At 45.4% G+C, this 22,752-nt stretch overlaps 1 pseudogene; it reads right to left on the minus strand.

The window, feature by feature from the left end:
- Nucleotides 1-6,470: 6,470 nt before the first annotated feature.
- On the minus strand, nt 6,471-22,748 carry LOC138419582 (cyclin-dependent kinase inhibitor 1C-like; annotated as a pseudogene).
- Nucleotides 22,749-22,752: the final 4 nt, after the last annotated feature.

The raw sequence follows: 22,752 nt of genomic DNA on the forward strand, positions 1-22,752 counted from the left end.
TTCCTAACACTGGTCACGTGACTCTGATGGGAAACAGATGGAAATCACTTGGCCAATGGTTCAGATTCTTTCTGAACCATTTCAGTGAATATGAACCCCTCGAGGTCAGGTCCCCACTCTAAGAAGTTATGAATCTGCAGGTCTGAGGTGGGGTCATTAAATACGTCTTTAGCAAGTTCTCTGTTCTGATGCTTCTTCCCCAAGACCCACACTCAGGAGCCCTGAGCTTGAGCCTTCTCACTCAGTACAGCTGAGACAGCTCAGGAGGGGAGAGTTTAGGGTGGGAATTTCTGAGGGAGGTCAGACTAGAACCAGGCAGAGACAGTTCCAGTACTTGGGGTTCAGGCCTTTCTAAGGGACCCTGGGTGAAGTGCTGAGGGCTCCCCAGGCTGAGCGTGGATGGGTCCATTCAAACCAGAGGAGCAGGAATCTGGTGAGCTCTGAGGGTGTCATTGAAGGGGGGCCTGTGCAGTAGACCTAGGGGTTCAGGAAGACTGCTGATCTCAAGGAAGGGGGTCGTCTAGTGGAGGTGCTCACAGGACTGGCTGCTGTGAGTTCAAGGATCTGCAAGCTGCCAGCTCCCCAGACAGATGCTGAGGCAGCAACAGCACGGGGCAGTCAGGGAAGCTCTCAACAATACTCTGTATGATCCTTCTTATTAGAACCATCACAATGTCCCTGCCGTTACAGAGAGGGGGAAAAAGTACAATGGATAAATGATGGGAAATACATGATCAAATTATATGAGGCTAAAAGGCAGTAACAGATGTCATCCCACTGTGCTACCTAATAGTTCACTGTTATGCATTCTTCCCTGCAACCTTAAATAAGGCTGGAGAGGTTAACGTCGGTGGTAGGTAAACACTTCATTCATTACACAGCAACTGCATCACCAGAAACCATTCACTTTTACTGATTAACATGTATGAATATCACACGTAATCAGAATGAAACCTTTTACAATCCACTGTGTGACCCTTGATTAGAATACACATTATAAGCATAGACAACGATATTCATTTTTCTGATACAATAGTCTGAGAGTTGCACTTTCTATGGTTACAAAAGGAAGGCTAATCATTTAATCAAGAAGGCATAGATTAATTACATGATTTTTCTGGGAAGGGTTTCCCATACTTTTCCAGGGTATTAGAGAAGTCTTTGTTTCAAACATGTCAATTAATATTCATGACTTCTGTTGATATTATAAAAATATATCAAAATTTCAGTCAACTGTCATTGTATTATCCTTAAAAAGCCAGTGACATTGAAAATTTAGAACTAACCTCTGTCTGACTTTAATATGTGGAATTAGTCCCTAAACACTTACATCATGGTGACCTACAGGGTTGTTTGACACCAATGACAAACACCTCCATTAGATGTTCAGTGTACACGTTATATTACTACGTACTTAACTTCCTTATTAGAGAATAAATACCAATGGTTCCTACCTCAGATTGAAGGGATTCTCTTATCACTGAGTCAGCAACCATCAAAAACTTGATTTCACATACACAGTAGAAAAAACCATAACATGTAGTACTTTGAAATTGACTTACTTTCATTTGGTTTTCATATAATCTCAAATATGTCAAAACAAGCAAGAATACATTGCTAATACTTGTACCACTCCACACACAACCCTTCATCCTGGGATCCATTCTAACATATCAATTTTCTCTGTGTTTTAACTATGAATTGCTATCTACAGTAATTTCTCCTTCAGAGGAAATTCAGGAAAGTGAAATTGATGAAATGCTTCCTAGTATACATTCTCTGATATTAATTTAGAGTTGATTTTATTACAACTTTCCTACTTTTTTTTTTTCATCATCACATATCTTTCCTGCATAAATGCTCTCATGTTATCTAAAGTGTACATTTAGGACTAACCTCTTTCATCACTTATTACATTCCTAGAGTTTCTCTCCAGTACGTGCTCTCTGATGTCTAGTGAGGTGAGAGCTCTGATGAAAGCCTTTGCCACTTTCTTTACATTTAAGTTTTTGTTTTCTCTGAAGGATGAATTCTCTGATGTTGACAAAGACTTGAGCTCTAGGTAAAGGCTTTGCCACATTATTTACATCGGAATGGTTTCCAGTACAAATTAGCCAATGTTGAATAAAGCTAGGAATTTGGTTAAAGGCTTTGCCACAACCCTTATATTTATAAGGTTTCTCTCCAGTATGAATTATCTGATGCCTATTAAGAGTTGAACTATGACTAAAGTTTTGCCACCCTCTGTGCATTTATAAGGCTTCTCTTCAGTATGAATTCACTTATGTTGAATAAATTTTGAGTAATTGATAACGGCATTGCCACGTTCTGTACGTTTAAGTCTTGTCTGCATTACCAACATGAATCTTCAAATGTCTAGCAAGAATGGATATCAGATTAATTTTTCCACATTACATATATTTATAAGGCTTTTCTCCAGTATGAATTTGCTGATGCTGAGTGAGATATGAGTACTGGTTAAAGGCTTTGCTACATTCTGTACATATGAAAGGTTGCCTTCCTGTATGAATTTTCCTATGGCTATTTAGATGTAATGGTTTAGCAAGACTTTACCACATTTATTACACTTGTTATGCTTCTGCAGATTTTGAATACTCTGCTGTTGAATAAGTTTTAAAGATTAATTTCTCTTATATAAAGAAAGATGTGATCATTGATAAAAGATATTCATACATTTATTATTTTTAAAATCATTGTCTGAAGATTGAGGTCCCTGATGTTTCATAAGACTTGAGTCTCGGTCAACATTACCCCCAGTTTCATTGCATGAAAATCTTCTCCCTTCCCTATAAATATTCTATTGATTGTTGGAGGTAGTGTTCTTGCTTAAAGCTTTCCTCATTTTGTTACACATGAAAAATTCTTTCACATTGAGTGTACTGTGATATGTCTTCAACCATGATGGTTGGATTAGTCTCTTTCAAAATAAGCAACATTACAGACTTTGCAACAAAGAGAAAAGAGCTGTTGGTTGAAGAATATTGAACTCTGGCTAAAAGATCCCTCAAATGGATTATACTGAGAAGTTTTAACCTAAATTTTAAATACCTGTTTTTCAGACATATTTTATTGTGTATTACCTGCATTCAGAAAGGTTTGAATGAGTATTTGCAGTATAGATTAGGTGACTTTCCAGATTTTCCATATTTCCTTTCAGAGAACATGTATGTTTCAAAAAAGCATGGATCTTTGCTTACAAACATACACTTCTCAGCAGATATTAATGACTGAAATGGGCATATTTCCCAGTTTGATTCATATCCTCCTTTTCTTTTGGCATTAATATTTATATTATGAGAAGCTATCCTCATTTGGTTATGTCCATCATAACATCCTCTCAGTATTTCACATGCCCTTTCATTAAATGTAAATTTCCAGTGTGAAATCTTTCATATATTGTTAACTTTTCTTGGGGAATAAATCTTCTAAGCCTGGCTTTTGGGGCATCAAACCCTGGATGTCACGAGAAGACACAGCTGAAAGCAAATAACAAGTTATTCCACCACTTACTATTCTCACGGAATCTACATTACAACTTACATAAAATTGATACTCACTTAGCTAGGTTAGGGATAAAACAGACACAGGAGTCAAGAAGGCAGAGGATTAGGAAGACGTGGAGTTCATCTCGCTCCACGGACACATTGAGGATACATCTGTCATGGAACAATATTCACAGAGCCCCTGCTGAACACTAGCAGAAGACCTTGACACCTAAAAGGACAAAAAAGATTCCCTCATAGCCAGGTAGGACCAAAGAAACAAGAAGGAAACTGGTGAGGAGAGGAAGTGAGATGGGACCTGCAACCCTTGGGGGAGCTCACTGGGACAGAAGGGAGCCTTATTCTCTTATGGGAAGAGGAGGCAGTACCAGCTAGAGGCAGGCAGGACAGAGTGAGGCCTCTACAGATGGCACTAACCACAGCCCTGCTCCCCAAGCCTGAGAGGGGTGTCCACCGCTGCACACAAGGGCTGGGTGCTGGAATGTGGGGTTTGGAGAGCAGATCCAGGCAGAGCACTGGGGTTGGCTGCGAGGAGACATCCTGAGGGGGCAGGAGGGAGGGAGGAGCTCTGCAAACAGGAATGCTTGTGGAGGAAGCTTGAACCACCAGAGAAGCAGAGCAGCATTGTTGAGTGATGCCCGAAGGGCAGGGCGGCCATCCCATCCTCTGTCCGCGTGTTCCAGCCTTTGCCTCAGTAGGCACTAGCGAGAGCTCCCAGCACGGTCCGTTCAGTTCAGTCACTCAGTTGTGTCCGACTCTCTGTGAACCCATGGACTGCAGGGCGATCTCATGACCCCAGCTGCTGCCTCCTCCTCAGCAGTCTTAAATTTACAAAGCAAACATTTTCACCAATGCAAGGTGCCTACGAATTCTGTAATGCAGTTCTTCACACAAGCGTTTTTATTTTGGCGTGTTCTGGTAGATATTTTGAATCTGAAATCTTAAATGATCTTGATATATACTTAATCAGAAAGTAAGAACGTATGGGACACAGTCCTGGTAAGCTTCATAACAAACAAGACAGACTTAACAAAGTAACAGTTCTTATGAAAACAAACAAGAATTGAGATCTTAAAATATGGTGGAATTTTTTTAAGTTTGAATTCTTGTTTAACACAGGGAACTCTACTCATTGCTCTATGGTGACCTAAATGGTATGGAAATCTAAAATAGAGTGGATAAAATATTATATATGTGCATGCTGCTAAGTCGCTTCAGTCACATCTGACTCTTTGCGACTCTATGGACCGTAGCCCTCCAGGTTGCTCTGCCCATGGGATTCTCCAGGCAAAAATACTGTAGCGCATGGCGATGCCCTCCTCCAGGGATTATACACACACACACACACACACACACACACACACACACAGACACACACACAGACACACACACAGATATATATATATATATATATATATATATACACATATAACTGATTTACTCTGCAGTACAGCATAACCTAACATCAACATTGTAAAGCAACTATACTGAAATTATTTTTTAATTTAAAAAATTCTTTATATAATCTAAAAAGTTTAATAGTGAGAATTAACCACAAACATTTAGGTGGTAAATGTTCTAATTTCCCAAGTCAACAATTTAAAAATTCCATGAGTTGAATAAATACAAAAGTATTTTAGGTTTGTAGAAATGGGGCAGATGCACTTAACATTATTGACATTAGTTCGTACAAAGAAAAACCAAACTTTGAAGAAATTTTCAGGTTTGTATTTCTCACTGGAGAGAGGTCCCTTATGCAGTGAAGAAATGAGCCGAGTGTGAAGTTTATCAAGTCATATGTGTAGTGTGCAGGGGATTGGAAAGTATAAAGCAGAAAGCAAATACTATCTGTCCCCAGTATTCCTAGAAGTTTGGCAGTTTGTCCATGACTCCACTCACACACTTCTGTCTAGAGACAGAACCACAGCATTTAAAAGGGCAAATATATGAGGAAAATATGAAAAGGGTTATATTTCATTTTTTTGGGCTCCAAAATCTATGCGGAAATTGACTGCAGCCAGGCATTGGAAGGACTGATGCTGAGGCTGAAACTCTAATACTTTGACCATCTCATGTGAAGTGTTGGCTCATTGGAAAAGACCCTGATGCTGGGAGGGATTGGAGGCAGGAGGAGAAGGGGACGACAGAGGAGGAGATGGTTGGAAGGCATCACCAGCTCAATGGACATGGGTTTGGGTGGACTCCGGGAGTTGGTGATAGACAGGGAGGCCTGGCGTGCTGTGGTTCATGGGGTTGGAAAGAGCTGGACAAGACTGAGCGACTGAACTGAACTGAGACACCAACCTTTTGTCCGGTGATGCAGAGTAACTTATCAATTTTCTATCTGTCTTAACTATGGATTACTATCTACACTAATTCTCCTCCAGGAACTTCAGAAAAGAGAAAGTGATGAAATGCTTTCCTATACATTCTTTTTCTTTTTTTTTTTAAACAGAAGCGCGACCGTTTCTTTATTAAATTGTACAAAAAAAAGAGGACGGGAGGGGGGCAGCTGTGGGGCTCCGCCCCAACCCTGGCCCCACCCCGTCCTGGCGCTGAGAAACGGATCTGAGGGAGGAGACCCAGGGATCAGGCAGGGTAGGGATGGGCAGGGCAGAATGACCTGAGGCTGGGATGCAGAGCTTAGGAAGGAGAGGCTACTGAAGGAGGGAGAGGCTGGCTGCGGGAAGGGCGGGAAGAGAGGAGGGAGAGGGAGGGGGTGACTGGGGACCAGCTGGGGAGCTCAGATGGAGCAGGTAAGGAGGTGGAAGATGGCAGTGAGGATGCAGGTGCGGCATGAGAAGGCTGGGGGGGAGAGAGGGCGGCAACTCTGGCGCGGGGCCCAGAGCAGGGAGCCAGGTGAAGAGGGGTTGCCCGCGGCGCTCCCCACCCCCACCTCCGGGCCCCCAGCGGCCTCCCTCCACCCCCAGCCCACTGGCGGGGGGCTCATGCCGACGCCCCGTTTTCTGCCTTCTGCCGCGTGGGACCCGCTTCATCCTCCTCTTCAGCAGCCTCTTCAGCGCGGGCCCTTCGTCCTCCTCCTCTTCTTCCTCATCTTCCTCGCCCCCTTCACCCTCCTCCTCGCCGTCCTCGGCAGTTTCTTCTCCTCCTCCTCTGCGCCGTCCTCCTCCTCCTCCTCCACTTCTTTCTTCCGCTCTTCCCGGCCTGCCTTCTCCTCCACCTTCTCTTTCTTCTCCTTCAGGTCCTTGGCGCTTAACTCGGCCGCTGCCTCCACGCTCTTCTCCGACTCGGGGCCGGGGCCGGGGCCGGGGCTGGCGGGGAGCCGGGGTCCCGGGGCCTGGACGGAAGGGCCCTGGGCGGCAGAGGCGGGCCGCGGCCGGAACCTGGCGCGGGGGCGGCGGCCGCTGGGCGAGCGGGGGCTCAGGAAGAGGCGGCAGAGGCGCGCGGGGCGGGGCGGGGCGGCCGTGCCTCTACATTCTTTGATATTTACTTAGATTTGATTTAATTATTAGGTAGGTGGAATAGGGAAAAGGAGTCCAAAATGGCGGTGGCTAAAAGACAAGAAATGGAAAAGGAAGGTCCGGGGACCAGAGTGAAGACTTCAGGTAGAAGAAATACCACTCCTGGCTAAGCCCAATTTGCATAGGGCAGGCCCAGGTGGAGGCAAAAACGGATAAAAGGAGGAGCCAAAGCCCGTGCTCGCTGGCTCTCACACGCTCTCTCTTGCGGTCTCTCTCTCTCTCTCTCTCTCTCTCTCTCTCTCTCTCTCTCTCTCTCTCTCTCTCTGTCTCTCTCTCTCTCCCCCTCTCCCCCACCCTCCTCCACTGTCTTCCCTTCAAATCTCTGGGTTGGCATCCCCTTTGAGGATGGATTCTCCTGCTATCTTCTAAATAAAATAGAGCTGTAACACTGATTTGCCTAAGAGCTATAACATGGTTTGTCCAAGACTGAGACCTGTGACGAGCTGAGGGCTCTAATGTCCGTTGCTCCAAATCTTTGTTGTGACGAGACAAAGAACCAAGGAACATACACTCGCGTGACATCTATAGTGCCGTGACTCGGAGATAACCTGGCTGAAAATCTCCACGTGGAAGAGGCCAAGCACAGCCGGAGCCCAACTCAGCAAAGCTCCCGCAGTAGAGGCAGAACGCAAACAAAATCCAGCACAGGGGAAGGCCCATCGTGCTGGAAACTGGGACAGCGGAAAGCCCACGCGGCCCAGTCTCAGATCCCAGAAGACCTCCAGTTAAGGTAAGAGGTCCTTGCTCCTCTGGCTGGAGGGACATGCCTAACGAAATCTTAATTCCTTTACAATCTCTCATTTCTTGTTTCCTCGAACCTCACACGAACAGGCGGGTGGCAGGAGGCACAATTGAGGGACTCTGGAGAGGCTACTCCTCAGCATGTCCCAAAGGCGCTATCTGCTGAGCCCTAGTAGCTGTTACACAAGCCAGTGGGGGTTCTTTTGTCCTTTCTCTTCTCTGTGCCAAGGATCAGACCAATGAAATTGTGAGCACTGGTCAGATATTTAGCAAATTTTCCCGCGTGCTATGAAGGCATGTTTTTCCCACTGCTTTTTCCTCCTGTCCTTCAGCTTTCTCCCCGTACTCAAGCTCAGCCAAAACTAATGAAACTCAGGCTCTGATGTCTCATCGCAAAAATTTATTGAGAGACAAAGAGGTGGATTTGCTCTTCCAACAACACAAGAGAAGACTCTGCACATGGACATCACCAGATGGTCAACACCGAAATCAGATTGATTATATTCTATGCAGCCAAAGATGGAGCAGCTCTATACAGTCAACAAAAACAAGACCAGGAGCTGACTATGGCTCAGATCATGAATTCCTTATTATCAAATTCAGACTTAAATTGAAGAAAGTAGGGAAAACCGCTAGACCATTCAGGTATGACCTAAATCAAATCCCTAATGATTCTACAGTGGAAGTGAGAAATAGATTTAAGGGCCTAGATCTGATAGATAGAGTGCCTGATGGAATGAGGTTCGTGACATTGTACAGGAGACAAGGATGAAGACCATCCCCATGGAAAAGAAATGCAAAAAAGCAAAATGGCTGTCTGGGGAGGTCTTACAAATAGTTGTGAAAAGAAGAGAGATGAAAAGCCAAGAAGAAAAGGAAAGATATAAGTATCTGAATGCAGAGTTCCAACGAATAGCAAGAAGAGATAAGAAAGCCTTCTTCAGCAATCAATGTAAAGAAATAGAGGGAAACAACAGAATGGGAAAGAGATCTCTTCAAGAAAATTAGAGATACCAAGGGAACATTTCATGCAAAGATGGGCTTGATAAAGCACAGAAATGGCATGGACCTAACAGAAGAAGATGATATTAAGAAGAGGTGGCAAGAATACACGGAAGAACTGTACAAAAAAGATCTTCACGACCCAGATAATCATGATGATGTGATCACTAATCTAGAGACAGACATCTTGGAATGTGAAGTCAAGTGGGCCTTAGAAAGGATCACTACGAACAAAGTTAGTAGTGATGTAATTCCAGTTGAGCTGTTTCAAATCCTGAAAGATGATGCTGTGAAAGTGCTGCACTCAATATGCCAGCAAAGTTGGAAAACTCAGCAGTGACCACAGGACTGGAAAAGGTCAGTTTTCATTCCAATCCCAAAGAAAGGCAATGCCAAAGAATGCTCAAACTACCGCACAACTGCACTCATCTCACATGCTAGTAAAGTAATGCTTAAAATTCTCCAAGCCAGGCTTCAGCAATACGTGAACTGTGAAATCCCTGATGTTCAAGCTGGTTTTAGAAAAAGCAGAGGAACCAGAGATCAAATTGCCAACATCTGCTGGATCATGGAAAAAGCAAGAGAGTTCCAGAAAAACATCTATATCTGCTTTATTGACTATGCCAAAGCGTTTGACTGTGTGGATCACAATAAACTGTGGAAAATTCTGAAAGAGATGGGAGTGTCAGACCACCTTACCTGCCTCTTGAGAAACCTATATGCAGGTCAGGAAGCAACAGTTAGAACTGGACATGGAACAACAGACTGGTTCCAAATAGGAAAAGGAGTACAACAAGGCTGTACATTGTTACCCTGCTTATTTAACTTCTATGCAGCATACATCATGAGAAATGCTGGACTGGAAGAAACACAAGCTGGAATCAAGATTGCTGGGAGAAATATCAAACACCTCAGATATGCAGATGACACCACCCTATGGCAGAAAGTGAAGAGGAACTGAAAAGCCTCTTGATGAAAGTGAAAGAGGAGAATTAAAAAGTTGGCTTAAAGCTCAACGTTCAGAAAACGAAGATCATGGCATCCGGTCCCATCACTTCATCGGAAATAGATGGGGAAACAGTGTCAGACTTTATTTTGGGGGGCTCCAAAATCACTGCAGATGGTGATTGCAGCCATAAAATTAAAAGACGGTTACTCCTTGAAAGAAAAGTTATGACCAACCTAGACAGTATATTCAAAATCAGAGACATTCCTTTGCCGACTAATGTCTGTCTAGTCAAGGCTATGGTTTTTCCTGTGGTCATGTATGGATGTGAGATTTGTACTGTGAAGAAGGCTGAACAACGAAGAATTGATGCTTTTGAACTGTGGTGTTGAAGAAGACTCTTGAGAGTCCCTTGGACTGCAAGGAGATCCAACCAGTCCATTCTGAAGGAGATCAACCCTGGGATTTCCTTGGAAGGAATGATGTTAAAGCTGAAGCTCCAGTACTTTGGCCACCTCATGAGAAGGGTTGACTCATTGGCAAAGACTCTGATTCTGGGAGGGATTGGGGGCAGGAGGACAAGGGGACGACTGAGGATGAGATGGCTGGATGGCATCATGGACTCGATGGACGTGAGTCTGAGTGAACTCCGGGAGATGGTGATGAACAGGGAGGCCTGGCGTGCTGCGATTCATGGGGTCGCTAAGTGTTGGACGTTACTGAGGGACTGAACTGAACTGTTAGGATCCAGAGAGAAGCCACTCTTCAGGGTGTGAACCACTGCCAAGGGCAAGGGCTGGGATCTCGGAATTAGGCCTAGCTAGGTTTTGTGAAGGGATGGAATTCATATGCTCGTGAGTGGGAGGATCATCCCTACCATTGGGGAACCACCCACTCCTCCTTCTTTTGCCTTGGAGCTGTCCTGCCACCTCTGGTTGTGTCTGTTGGCTTATAGATTGGGGATTAAGTACTTGAATTTTACTTTTCATCTTGGACCCAGTTGGTTTTAATTGGTTTACATTATCCCCTTGTGCTATGTCATTCTTTCAAAGGTTGTGCTCTTCCCCTTTCCCTCCTGTTTCATGCTCTTTTCCTGAGCCCCATCCAGACCCACAAGGTTGCCTCTACAATCTTCTGGAGAGACAACCAGAAAATAGCTGGCCTTGGGAGGGAAATACTCTATAATATCCAACCCCCTAATCCTACCCAGTACTGGTCACACTGGAGACCTTGCGGACGCCCAAAGTCCAGTCCAGGTGTCCCAGGAGGTCATCACGTGTTGACCTGCCTAGGGATCTGGTCCTCAAAAAGTTGTCATGCCTCAACCTGCTTGAGGATCCGCTTGTCCCAGTGGTCCCAGGAGGTCGTCACGCCTCGACCTGCCCAGGGATTCGATCTCTAGGAGGCTGTCACGCCACAGCCTGCCTGGGGATCTACACCCCGACCCAGGGACGCCTCGCTGTCAGGTTCCAACAGTACTAGGTAGGATTAACTTACATCATATCTATTTCCGTCCATGGTGGGCAAACTAGCAATGAGTTACAAACCCCTTAATTCTACCCAGCACTGGTCACGCTGGAGACCTTGGAGACGCCCAAACTCCAGTTCGGGGGTCCCAGGAGGTCATCACACCTTGACCTGCCTAGGGATCAGGTCCTCGAAAGGTTGTCACACCTCAACCTGCTCGGGGATCCACTAGTTCCAGGGGTCCCAGGAGGTCATCACGCCTTGACCTGCCTAGGGATCTGGTCCTCAAAAGGTTGTCACACCTCAACCTGCTTGGGGATCCTCTAGTCCCGGGGGTCCCAGGAGGTCATCACGCCTTGACCTGCCTAGGGATCTGGTTCTCGAAAGGTTGTCACGCCTCAACCTGCTCAGGGATCTGCTAGTCCCAGGGGTCCCAGGAGGTCGTCACACCTCGACCTGCCCAGGGATTCGATCTCTAGGAGGCTGTCACACCTCAGCCTGCCTGGGGATCTGCACCCTGACCCAGGGACGCCTGGCTCTCAGGTTGCAACAGTTCTGGGTACGATAAGCTTCAGAAAGACTCACCCCCTAAAGAAGTGCACCCATGGAAACAGAAGGAAGCCTATTACTTGCGGGACTGTGCCCAGTCTCAGCAATAACTCAGGAACCCAATGAGAACCCCATTGCCTTTCTGGGAAGGCTAAAAGAGGCACTCCAAAAGTTTACCAATCTGGACTTAGACTCTTACGAGGGACAGGTGATTTTAAACGACAAATTCCTGTTCCAATGTGCATCAGATATCAGAATTAAGTTACAACAGCTACAACGGCAGGACCTTGCTGCCTCTTTAGATGAGATGGTCCAGACAGCCACCAATACCTTTTATAACAGAGAACAGGAGAAGGAGGCCAAGGCCCAGGGAAAGGAGAGAAAGAAAGAGACAAGGCATGTCCAGATGCTGGCCACCCTCCAGAGAAGCCCTACAGCAAACCCCGAGTCCTTGAAGGACAAGGCATGAGACAAATGCTGGATCTGTAGACAGGCGGGCCATTGGGCCAAAGAGTGTGCAAACCACGACAAGTCTCCTAGAATGGCTTGCCACAAATGCCATCAACTGGGACATTGGGCGGCACTCTGCCTTCGGGACCCAAGAGCCTCAAGGTCAAGCGCCAAGCCTACCCTCATGAAGGTTCAAGAAGACTGAAGCGGCCCACTCCAGCCAGCCCGCCTGTCACAGATAACCATCATGGGGCGGGAGCCAAAGGTGCAACTGGATGTGGCAGATAGGTCCAAAAATTTCTTGGTTGACACAGAGGCTACCTACTCTGTCTTGAACTCCTTCTCCAGACCCTTCTCCTCCCAAACCTGTACCATTTTGGGTACTACAGGAAAAGCAACTACTAAAAGATTCACCCAAGCACTTCTTTGTTGCTGGGATGGACAAATATTTCCCCACCAGTTTCTGGTGGTCCCTGAGTGTCCTACTCCCTTATTGGGTAGAGATATACTCACTAAACTGGGAGCCACCCTTGTGATGGGAAGTTTTTCAGCCCCTAGAGCTCTACAGCTCCTGGTTACTACTGAGCAACCCATTACACCTTCAATAGAGAGGGACCAAAAACCATGGGAAGACAAAATTAACCCCCAGGTGTGGGACCAGGGGATTCCTGGATGAGCCTGCCAAGCCGAACCGGCCATCATTGTCCTCCAAGATCCCACTCGGTTTCCTAACCAGAAACAATACACTCTCAAAAGAGAGGCTCGGGAGGGACTACAGCCTTTAATAAACAAATTCCTTGCTTGTGGGCTATTGGTCCCCACCAGTTCACCATGTAACACCCCAATCTTCTCAGTAAAGAAAAAAGAAGGAACCTGGTGAATGGTTCAAGATCCCCGGATCATAAATGAAGCTGTTGATAAATGAACCCTCATTCCCACAGTACCCAATCCCTATGTAATCTTCGGAGAAATCCCACCCAGTGCCAAGTGGTTTACAGTCTTGGATCTCAAAGATGCATTTTTGTGCATACCACTGGCTAAAGAATCCCAATATCTTTTTGCCTTTGAGTGGGAGGCCCCAGCAGAAAAACGCCAACAGATGACTTGGACAGTACTACCTCAGGGGTTCAGAGATAGCCCGCACCTGTTTGTACAGGACATTAGCCAGAATCTCCTAGATCTGGACCTGGGACCTAATGGGAAATTATTACAATACGTAGATGACCTACTAATCTGCTCTCCAGATGAGAAAAGTGCCCAACAACATGCAATTCAGGTTCTAAACTTCTTGGCAGAAAGGGGATATAAGGTCTCCTGTGCTAAGGCACAGATGGTCAAGACAAAGGTCACTTACCTAGGAGTTCAGATTACACACGGGTCCAGGAGGCTGTGCTCTGATCGAGTACAAGGAATCTTCCAGTTGTCCTCCCCCACGACTCGAAAACAATTGTGAGCTTTCCTGGGGCTAACTGGATATTGTAGAATCCGGATACCCAACTATGGTCTAATTGCCCAGCCCTTATATGAAAGCTTAAAGGGATGAGATGATTCAATCCCACTGATATGGAGAACTCCACAAAAGTAGGCAGAGGCTACACTAAAACAGACCTTAACTCAAGCACCTGCCTTGAAGTTGCCAGACCCACAAAAAGCATTCCAACTTTATGTCCATGAAAGAGAGGGAATAGCTTTGGGACTGTTAACTCAAAGGTTGGGATTTGGGCCCCAGCCTGTAGCTTACTTATCCAAAAAGCTCGATCCAACTACTGGAGGTTGGCCCCCCTGCCTTCGAAATCTTGCAGCTATTGCAATCATGATAGAAGATGCTTTAAAACTCTCCTTTGGGGGCAAACTAACTATTTTTACCAGCCACCAAGTAAAACAACTCCTAAATGGGAGAGGCCATTTATGGATGTCTGATCAAAGAATCCTCAGATGTCAAGTAATGCTGATGGAAGATCGAGGCCTCACTATATCCACTTGTGAGGTTCTTAACCCAGCCACCCTCCTGCCTACCCCCGAGGGCTCTCTCCCCTTTCACTCTTGTCTAGAAACCTTGGACCACTGGATAAAACCCGAGAGGGATTGTCAGAAGATCCTCTGACCAATCCTGAGGAAATCTGGTACACTGATGGAAGCAGCTTTGTCTTGGATGGAAAAAGAAGAGCCAGGTATGCAGTAGTCTCCAATTTCGAGACCATAGAGGCTAAGCCTCTGCCACCAGTTACTTCAGCCCAATTAGCTGAGCTCATAGCCCTGACTCGAGCTTTAGAGGTGGGAAAAGGAAAAAGAATAGCCATTTACACTGATCCCAAGTATGCCTTTCTGGTGCTACATGCACATGTGGCTATTTGGAAAGAAAGGGGCCACTTGACCACCTGAGGGTCCCCAATCAAATATGGTCATCAAATTCTTTGACCCTTGGAGGCAGTCCATCTGCCCACTGAGGTTTCAGTCTCCCACTGTAAAGGACAACAAAAAGGGAACAGAGAAGTGCCAGGAGAGAACCAAGCAGCTGATCAGGCAGCTAGGAGAGCAGCATTACAGAACCATGACCTAATAGGGGTTGCCACCTTAGTTCCACAGACTAATTTGCCAGAAACTCCTTCATATCCTGAAGGTGAGACTCTTAAAGCTAAAAGTGAGGGCTTTCAAGAAGATCATATGGGGTGATTCCAAAAGGAGGGACTCCTTTTTCTGCCTGGGAACCTCCAATGGAAGTTGGTTAACTCCTTATATGCCACTACTCATTTAGGAGAAAAGGCCCTCCAAAGATTATTAGAAAGGTCCTTCAGGGGAACAGGCTTCCAAACAACTATAAGACAGGTGGTGTCCTGTTGTCCCACTTGCCAATGAAACAACCCTCAAGGAGCTCAAAGACCCCAGCTGGCCCAGCCCAATCCAACGACATGGGACCTACGTAGGAGAGGACTGGCAGATGGATTTCACCCAGATGCCAGTTTCTCAAGGGTATAAATACCTATTAGTCATGATAGATATATTCACAGAATGGATTGAAGGCTTTCTCACCCGGACTGAGAAGGCTGAGGAGGTGGTAAAAAAAAACTGTTCCATGAAATCATTCCAAAATTTGGTCTGCCCAGGTCATTACAAAGTGACAGTGGGACATCATTTCCTTCTAAGGTCACCCAAGGGGTCTCGAAAGCATTGCGCATTACTTATTATCTCCTCTGCCTGGAAGCCTCAATCTTTGGGGAAAGTAGAAAGAGCCAATCAATTCTTAAAATCAGCAATAAAAAAAAAATAACCCAGGAGACCTCCTTGGGATGGAAGGAGGCTTTACCGATAGCTCTCCTCTGCACCCGCATTGCCCCTAAGGAACAGCTTGGTCTTAGCCCTTATGAGATGCTATATGGGAGACCTTTTGTTTATGTCAATGACCTCTTCCTAGATCCAGGGGTTCAGACCCTCCAGTCTTATACCATGGCCATTGGGCAATTCGAACAGGATATATACGCTTGTGGGGTATAAACCAGGACCCAAAAGATTCTAACGAGTCACCACGATATGCTCCAGGGACTCAAGTCCTAATTAAAGTCTGGAAAGATGGGTCCCCAAAAGCTCAACTCCAGCCCACATGGAAGGGCCTCTATCCTGTAATACTTTCTACCCCCACAGCAGTCAAGGTACCAGGAAATGACTCCGGGTTTCACTACTCACGAGTCAAGCTGTGGAAGAGGACAGAAGAGGACACTCAATATACCTGTGAGCCCCTGGGAGATCTCAGATACCTATTCAAGACTACCAATGAGTGTCATTCTAATAAACATCCCCAAAATCTAGTTTCTGGGGATAAGATTTCTCAAGATAGCTCTAAAGAGCCAACACAGCTTGACAGAGATTATACTCCAAAATAGGCAAGAGATAGATCTTCTGATCCCTGAACAAGGAGGGACTTGAGCCATCCTGGTGATGTATATATAAACTTGGCTAATGTCCCTACTAGTCCTTGTTATGCTATATTGATGATGCTTATGGTTATTCCATGTACTGTCAGTTGTCTAACCTGTTTGGTCTCTGCCCAGGTCAACAAGCTACAACATACAGTGCCAGTTCAACAAAGATGTAAACCTACAGCCAACCACAGAAAATATCACTCACCCTTAAATGGACACTGCTATAAGGACTCTGAGGCTTCAGACTAGCAAGAGGGAGAAGCCCAATACCCCCTCACTGCCCCAGTTCAGCAGGAAGTAGCCAGAAAGACCTCGACGCCCCTATTCCCAAATAATTGGGCCTCCCATCTCTTGAGGGTGGAATGTTAGGTAGGTAGAACAGGGAAGAGGAGTCCAAAATGGCGGTGGCTACAGACAAGGAAGGGAAAAGCTCGCGAAAATGAAACAAAAGAAGGTCTGAGGACTGGAGTGAGGACCTCAGGTAAAAGAAACAACACTCCTGGCTGGCCCAATTTACATAGGACAGGCCCAGGGAGAAATAAACATATAAATAAAAGAGCCAAAGCTAGCTGGCTCACTCTCTCTCCCATGCGCTGGGGCGCTCTTTCCCTCGTGTCTTTAGATCAACGTGCCCTCACGCCTCAAAGATGGATTTTCCTGCTATCTTCTAAATAAAATAGAGCTGTAACACTGAGCTGTAACACTGATTTGTCTAAGAGCTATTTGAGACCTGAGAGCTATAACAGAGTCTATCCAAGACCTGAGAGCTGTGACTTGCCGAGGGGGCTTTAATGTCCATCACTCTGAATCTTTGTTGTGATGAGACAAAGAATCGAGGAATATACACTCATGTGACAGTTCCAAACAGGAAAAGGGGTACGACAAGGCTGTATACTGTCACCCTGCTTATTTAACTTCTATGCAGAGTACATCATGAGAAACCCTGGACTGAAGGAAACACAAGCTGGAGTCAAGATTGCCAGGAGAAATATCAATAACCTCAGATATGCAGATGATACCACCTTTATGGCAGAAAGTGAAGAGGAGCTAAAAAGCCTCTGGATGAAAGTAAAAGGAGAGTGAAAAAGTTGGCTTAAAGCTCAACGTTCAGAAAATGAAGATCATGGCATCTTGTCCCATCACTTCATGGGAAATAGATGGGGAAACAGTGGAAACAGTGTCAGACTTTATTTTTCTGGGCTTCAAAATCACTGCAGATGGTGATTGCAGCCATGAAATTAAAAGACGCTTATTCTTTGGAAGAAAAGTTACGACCAACATAGAGAGTATATTCAAAAGCAGAGACATTACTTTGCAGACTAAGGTCCGTCTAGTCAAGGCTATGGTTTTTCCTGTGGTCATGTATAGCTGTGAGAGTTGGACTGTGAAGAAGACGGAGTGCTGAAGAATTGATGCTTTTGAACTGTGGTTTTGGAGAAGACTCTTGAGAGTCCTTTGGATTGCAAGGAGATCCAACCAGTCCATTCTGAAGGAGATCAGCCCTGGGATTTCTTTGGAAGGAATGATGCTAAAGCTGAAACTCCAGTACTTTGGCCACCTCATCCAAAGAGTTGACTCATTGGAAAAGACTCTGATGCTGGGAGGGCTTAGGGCAGGAGGAGAAGTGGACGACCGAGGATGAGATGGCAGGATGGCATCACGGACTCAATGGACATGAGTCTAAGTGAACTCCGGGAGATGGTGATGAACAGGGAGGCCTGGCATGCTGCGATTTATGGGGTCTCAAAGAGTTGTACACGACTGAGCGACTGAAATGAACTGAACTGAACTGAACTGATGTGTATTCGTACACATTTAACTTAGAGAATTTAGAAATGCCAGATCAAAATTGGTCATTTTAGAATTGCAGATGACTGACTGAAAACTGCAAAACTTGTCAATTTGTCAATTAATCTGTTTTGTCTATTTTTCATGGAATTCATTTCCTTAAATGTCAGGTGGTTACATTTTTTAAGGAACTTCCACACTGTCCTCCCCCTGTGACTGCCCCAGTTTACATTCCCTCCAGTCATGTAGGAGGTTCCCTGGTCTCCAAGCCTCTTCAGCGTTTATATTATTAGTGGGCTCTTTGCTAATTGTTATTCTGACTGGTACGAGATGATGCATCATTGTAGCTTTGTTTTGCATTTCTTGTTGTTTAGCGCTGGTGAGCATCTTTCATTTGCCTCATGCCCGTCTAAAAGAGCAAGTTGTCCCACCCAGGCTCAGCAGTTGCGGCGCACAGGCTTAGTTGCCCCAAAGCATGTGGAGTATTTCTGGACGAGGGATCAAGCCCATGTCCCCGGCACTGTCAGATGGATTCTCCACCACTGGGCGACCCGTCTGTTTAGCTTTATTTCCTTTTGAGATGCATGTGTATTTTGAATTGGAATATAATTGCTTTACAATGTTGTGTTAGTTTCTGCTGTACGACATCATCAATCAGCCATAAGTATACATGAATCTGCTCCCTCTTGAACCTCCCTCCCGTGATCTCCATTTCACCCCTCTGGTCAGCACAGAGCACCAAGCTGAGCTCCCTGTGCTATCCAGCAGCTTCCCACTAGCTCCCTGTTTTAACTATAAGTTCAGTTCAGTTCACTTGCTCAGTCATGTCCACGTCTTTGCGACCCCATGGACTGCAGCATGCCAGGCCTCCCTGTCCATCACCAACTCACGGAGTTTACTCAAACTCATGTCCACTGAGTAGGTGATGCCATCCAACCATCTCATCCTGTCTCTCCTCTTCTCCTCCCCACTTCTATCATTCCCAGCATCAGGGGCTTTTCATATGAGGTGGTCAAAGTACTGGAGTTTCAGCTTCAGCATCAGTCCTTCCAATGAACACCCAGGACTGGTCTCCCTTAGGATGGGCTGGCTGGATCTCCATGCAGTCCAAGGGCCTCGCAAGTCTTCTCCAGCATTTCAGCCACAGTGGTGTATGTGTGTCAGTGGGGCTCTTCAGTTTGTCCCCCTCTTCTCCTGCTGTGTCCACACATCTGTTCTCTATATTTGTGCAAATATTGTCTTAACAGATATATATGGAACCTAAAAAAATGGTGTTGATGAACTTATTTACTGAGCAGGAATATAGGCGCAGAGGTAGTTCTTAAGCTTTGGGATGTTAAGCTTTCAAGGCATAAAATACATGGACAATCGTGGCATGCATTTTATGAAGTGAAAGAAGCCCATTCAAAAATGCCAGAGAAAGTAGCAATTTTACAATAGGACACTATGGTGTAGGTAAATATTCATATGTGCTTAGTTGTATCTGAGTCTTTGTGAGCCCAGGGGCTGTAGCCTGCCAGGCTCCTCTGTCCATAGATTTCCCAGGAAAGGATACTGGAGTGGGTTTCCATTTCTTCCTCCAGGTGATCTTCCTGACCCAAGGATCAAACCCGCATCACCTGGATGTCCTGCATCGGCAGGTAGAAAGTTCTTCCCACTCAGTCACCTGGGAATCTAGTAGGAAATATAGAAGAGATTAAACTGTGGTTGCCATGGGTTTCAAAGAAAGGACTATGAATATCCTAAATCTAGAGAACTTTCAGGACCGTGAAATAATTTGTGTTAAACTGTTGTGATGGACACATGTTATTATGCATTTATCCAGAGGTATGGAGTGCACATCCCTAAAAGAGAAACATAAGAGTTTTTTTTACTGTCCTTGTAGATTCATCAGTGATAACAAATGCTCACTCTGGTGGGGAAAGGTAAGTAGGGAGATTGTCCACGTGTGGGAACAAGAGGTATATGGGAAACGTCTATACCTTATTCTCAACTCTGCTGTGAATCTAAATCTTCTACAAAGTTGGTACTGGTGCATGCACACTGAATGTTTTTTAGAATATATAATATTAGAAAGATGGACATGCTGCTATCTTTAATTTTCCTTAGTCATTATACTTTAAAGAAGTGAGAAAATAGAGCCCTCTAAATGGCGCAGACAACAAACTGTATCAGTTGATTCATAAAACCTAGAAAAACACACACACAGGAAGTAGAACAAGGCTCTCATGTGTTAATTCATGTTAATGTAACTTAAACGACAACACCAATTGCCGGGGTCCAGCCCCGGTGGATCCAGGGAATTCGAAGGGTGGACGGCGTTGGCGTGGAAAGACTTGTTTATTTATTAATGTAAGATTAGATTAAGTAACTATAGTGTAGTAAGAAGATTAAATGGAGGAAGAGGGCTGAATAGCTTGGTTTACGCGGAAGGCCAATAAAATTCCAGACAAGGAATTGGCACCATCTACGTTGGGCCACCGGCGCCCGCTTGAATATCTAAGGGTGCCTCGCCTTAAGCTCCCTTTCGTGCGGGTCTTAACAGCCAGGGCAAGTAAGTAGACCTGGCGAGCCTCCGCGCCCCAGGTGGAGATTCAGCCTGAAGTTAAAGTAAAGAGCAGAGAGAAGGAAAGGGAGAGAAGAAGAAAGAGAGAGAGAGACACGGGGGGAGCCAGAGCCCCAAGAAACCAGGCGGAGAGACTAGTTCGAGAAACTGGTCCGAGAAACTGGCCCCATCCTTTATTGTTCAGAAGGCCTTTTATACTTTTGATAAAACATGGAGATCAATGGGTAACACAAAATTATGTAGCGTTCGCAGCTCAGACTCTTTCTATACATCATTTTGTATACAAATGGTCTCAGGTGATTTACATTATCTTCTGGCCAAGAGGCTTGTTAACACTTTTTGGCTGTCTTCCTTAATGAATGTTAATTTTGTTTCCCCTGAAGTGTTTTTCTTTAATCTACATCTCCTTAAAGCATTAAAGTTACATCTCTATAGAACAAAGGTGCAGTGGGATATAACAAAGAAGGTACTTAACTCAAAGATCTAATGTTGCTAATACCAGGTCTACTACTTGCATTTCTATATATCAACTATATCTAAAAATAAAGGATATGAAAATTTGGCAGCAAGCATTGATTCAACAAATGAAACTTTTAATCAGTCCTATTTTAAAGATTTTGACTCCTCGGAAGCTCCTACATTCCTAGGATGTTTTAAGCTTCCTGTGCCTCCTGCGGTCAGGAGGCCTCAAACAATCACATGTGCAGCTGTAGGAGTCCTGCAGGCAGGCTAGAAAGCCATCAGAGGGTTTTTTGGATTGAAACACTCTTTCAAATGCAGGAGACTAAAGCCCTGAATTGACTTTTTCCAGAAAATGTCAGAAGAGTGGAAAAGCAGAGCACAAAAGCCGGCAGATTTTTGTTGGGGTACATGCTTAGGAATTTCCAGAGGGGTCCCTGAAGTCTGAGCACGCCTTGCGTATGTCAGCTTCCTTCCTCATGACCTTGTCACGGGCAGGATTCCTCACACTGGCTCCCGGCAACCAATCATTATTTCCTTGGTTGGTCATCAGATAGCATTTAGGGCATCATTTTCAAAGGCATTTGTCTCTGCCCACACACACTTGTTAACCTAGCGTGTCCTGCTCAGTTCAGTTCAGTTCAGCTGCTCAGTCCTGTCCTACTCTTTGCGACCCCATGGATTGCAGCTCGCCAGGCCTCCCGCTGCCTCCGGTTTATTGTCAAAAGAAAGCTGTGATGGAAATACCTCCAGGCTCATGGTCTCTGAAGTTGGAGGTGCCACACCTGCAGAGAGGTGGTCACAATGTAAATCATTTTGTGAAAACCGGGACACAGGCTGCAGAGGAGGGTGAAAAAAACTAAGGACATCTTTGGGAAGAATTCTGCAAGTAAAGCCTGGCAGGAACCCAAGTCCCGCAGGTGATTCCCACCAAACAGTCACCTCTCCCCTCCCTTACCCCAAGGGCGCAGGTACAGGCTGAGGACCACCACACGCATCCTAGAAAGAGCTTCTCCCCAGGAAATCAGGTTGACCTTTGCTTCTAGAAGTTCCCATCCTAAATCCTCCTTTCCTGAGGTCTCAGATGTGCCAAATGTGAGGTTTCCCTCAGGGTCCTGAATGCAGGTCTTCCTCTTGCATTTTTTCAAAACCCTCGTAGCCAGGTAGCCCTGGTAGCCCAGAAGTAGGGTCCATTGTCTTTGGTGAATTGTTCTGTGGCCTGCTCTCTGTAATGCAAAAAGGAAGGAGAGGAACTAGCCGGGAAATTTTGCAAATTGAGAGAAACACCAGCATGTGATTGGCATTCAAGTTAGTCTTGATTACCCACTACAGATCAGGAACACAGAAAGTCAGCAAAGAGCTCAGAAAAGGGTGAGAGAAACAAGAAAACTTCTTTTTCACTGCAGCAGTTGCAGGTTAAAGGGCTGTATGTGTTATGCCCAAGTCGCGAAATCTCCCAATGACCACCAGGGAGCCAATATCCGATGCAAAAGCAAGAGAGTTTTTATCACCAAGCTCCAGCTGGGGCTCTCACCTATGCAGCTGCTATAGGGAGGAGCCCCGGGTTTTGGATTACATTGCTTATATAGGGAGTATACTTGGAAAAAAAGGATTTCTAGGTAGGGGAACGTCTGATTGGTCACTTTCTTTCGAAGGGTTCTGTGTTGGTTCTTGATTGGTCCCTATTGTCTAGGTAGACTACAAGTTCCTGAGCATTAAGTCAGGAGATTTTGGTCTGGGGTCCAATTGGCTCGTGGGTGGTGGGGTGAGGTCAGGGGATTTCCAAAGGCTCTTTTCCCGGAACCTTACAAAATGGAGTTTTTCTGTTAACAAAATGGAGTAGCTTAGCTTCTTCATATGG

Source organism: Ovis canadensis, chromosome 14 (genome assembly GCF_042477335.2).
Source record: "Ovis canadensis isolate MfBH-ARS-UI-01 breed Bighorn chromosome 14, ARS-UI_OviCan_v2, whole genome shotgun sequence".
Lineage (NCBI taxonomy): Eukaryota > Metazoa > Chordata > Mammalia > Artiodactyla > Bovidae > Ovis > Ovis canadensis.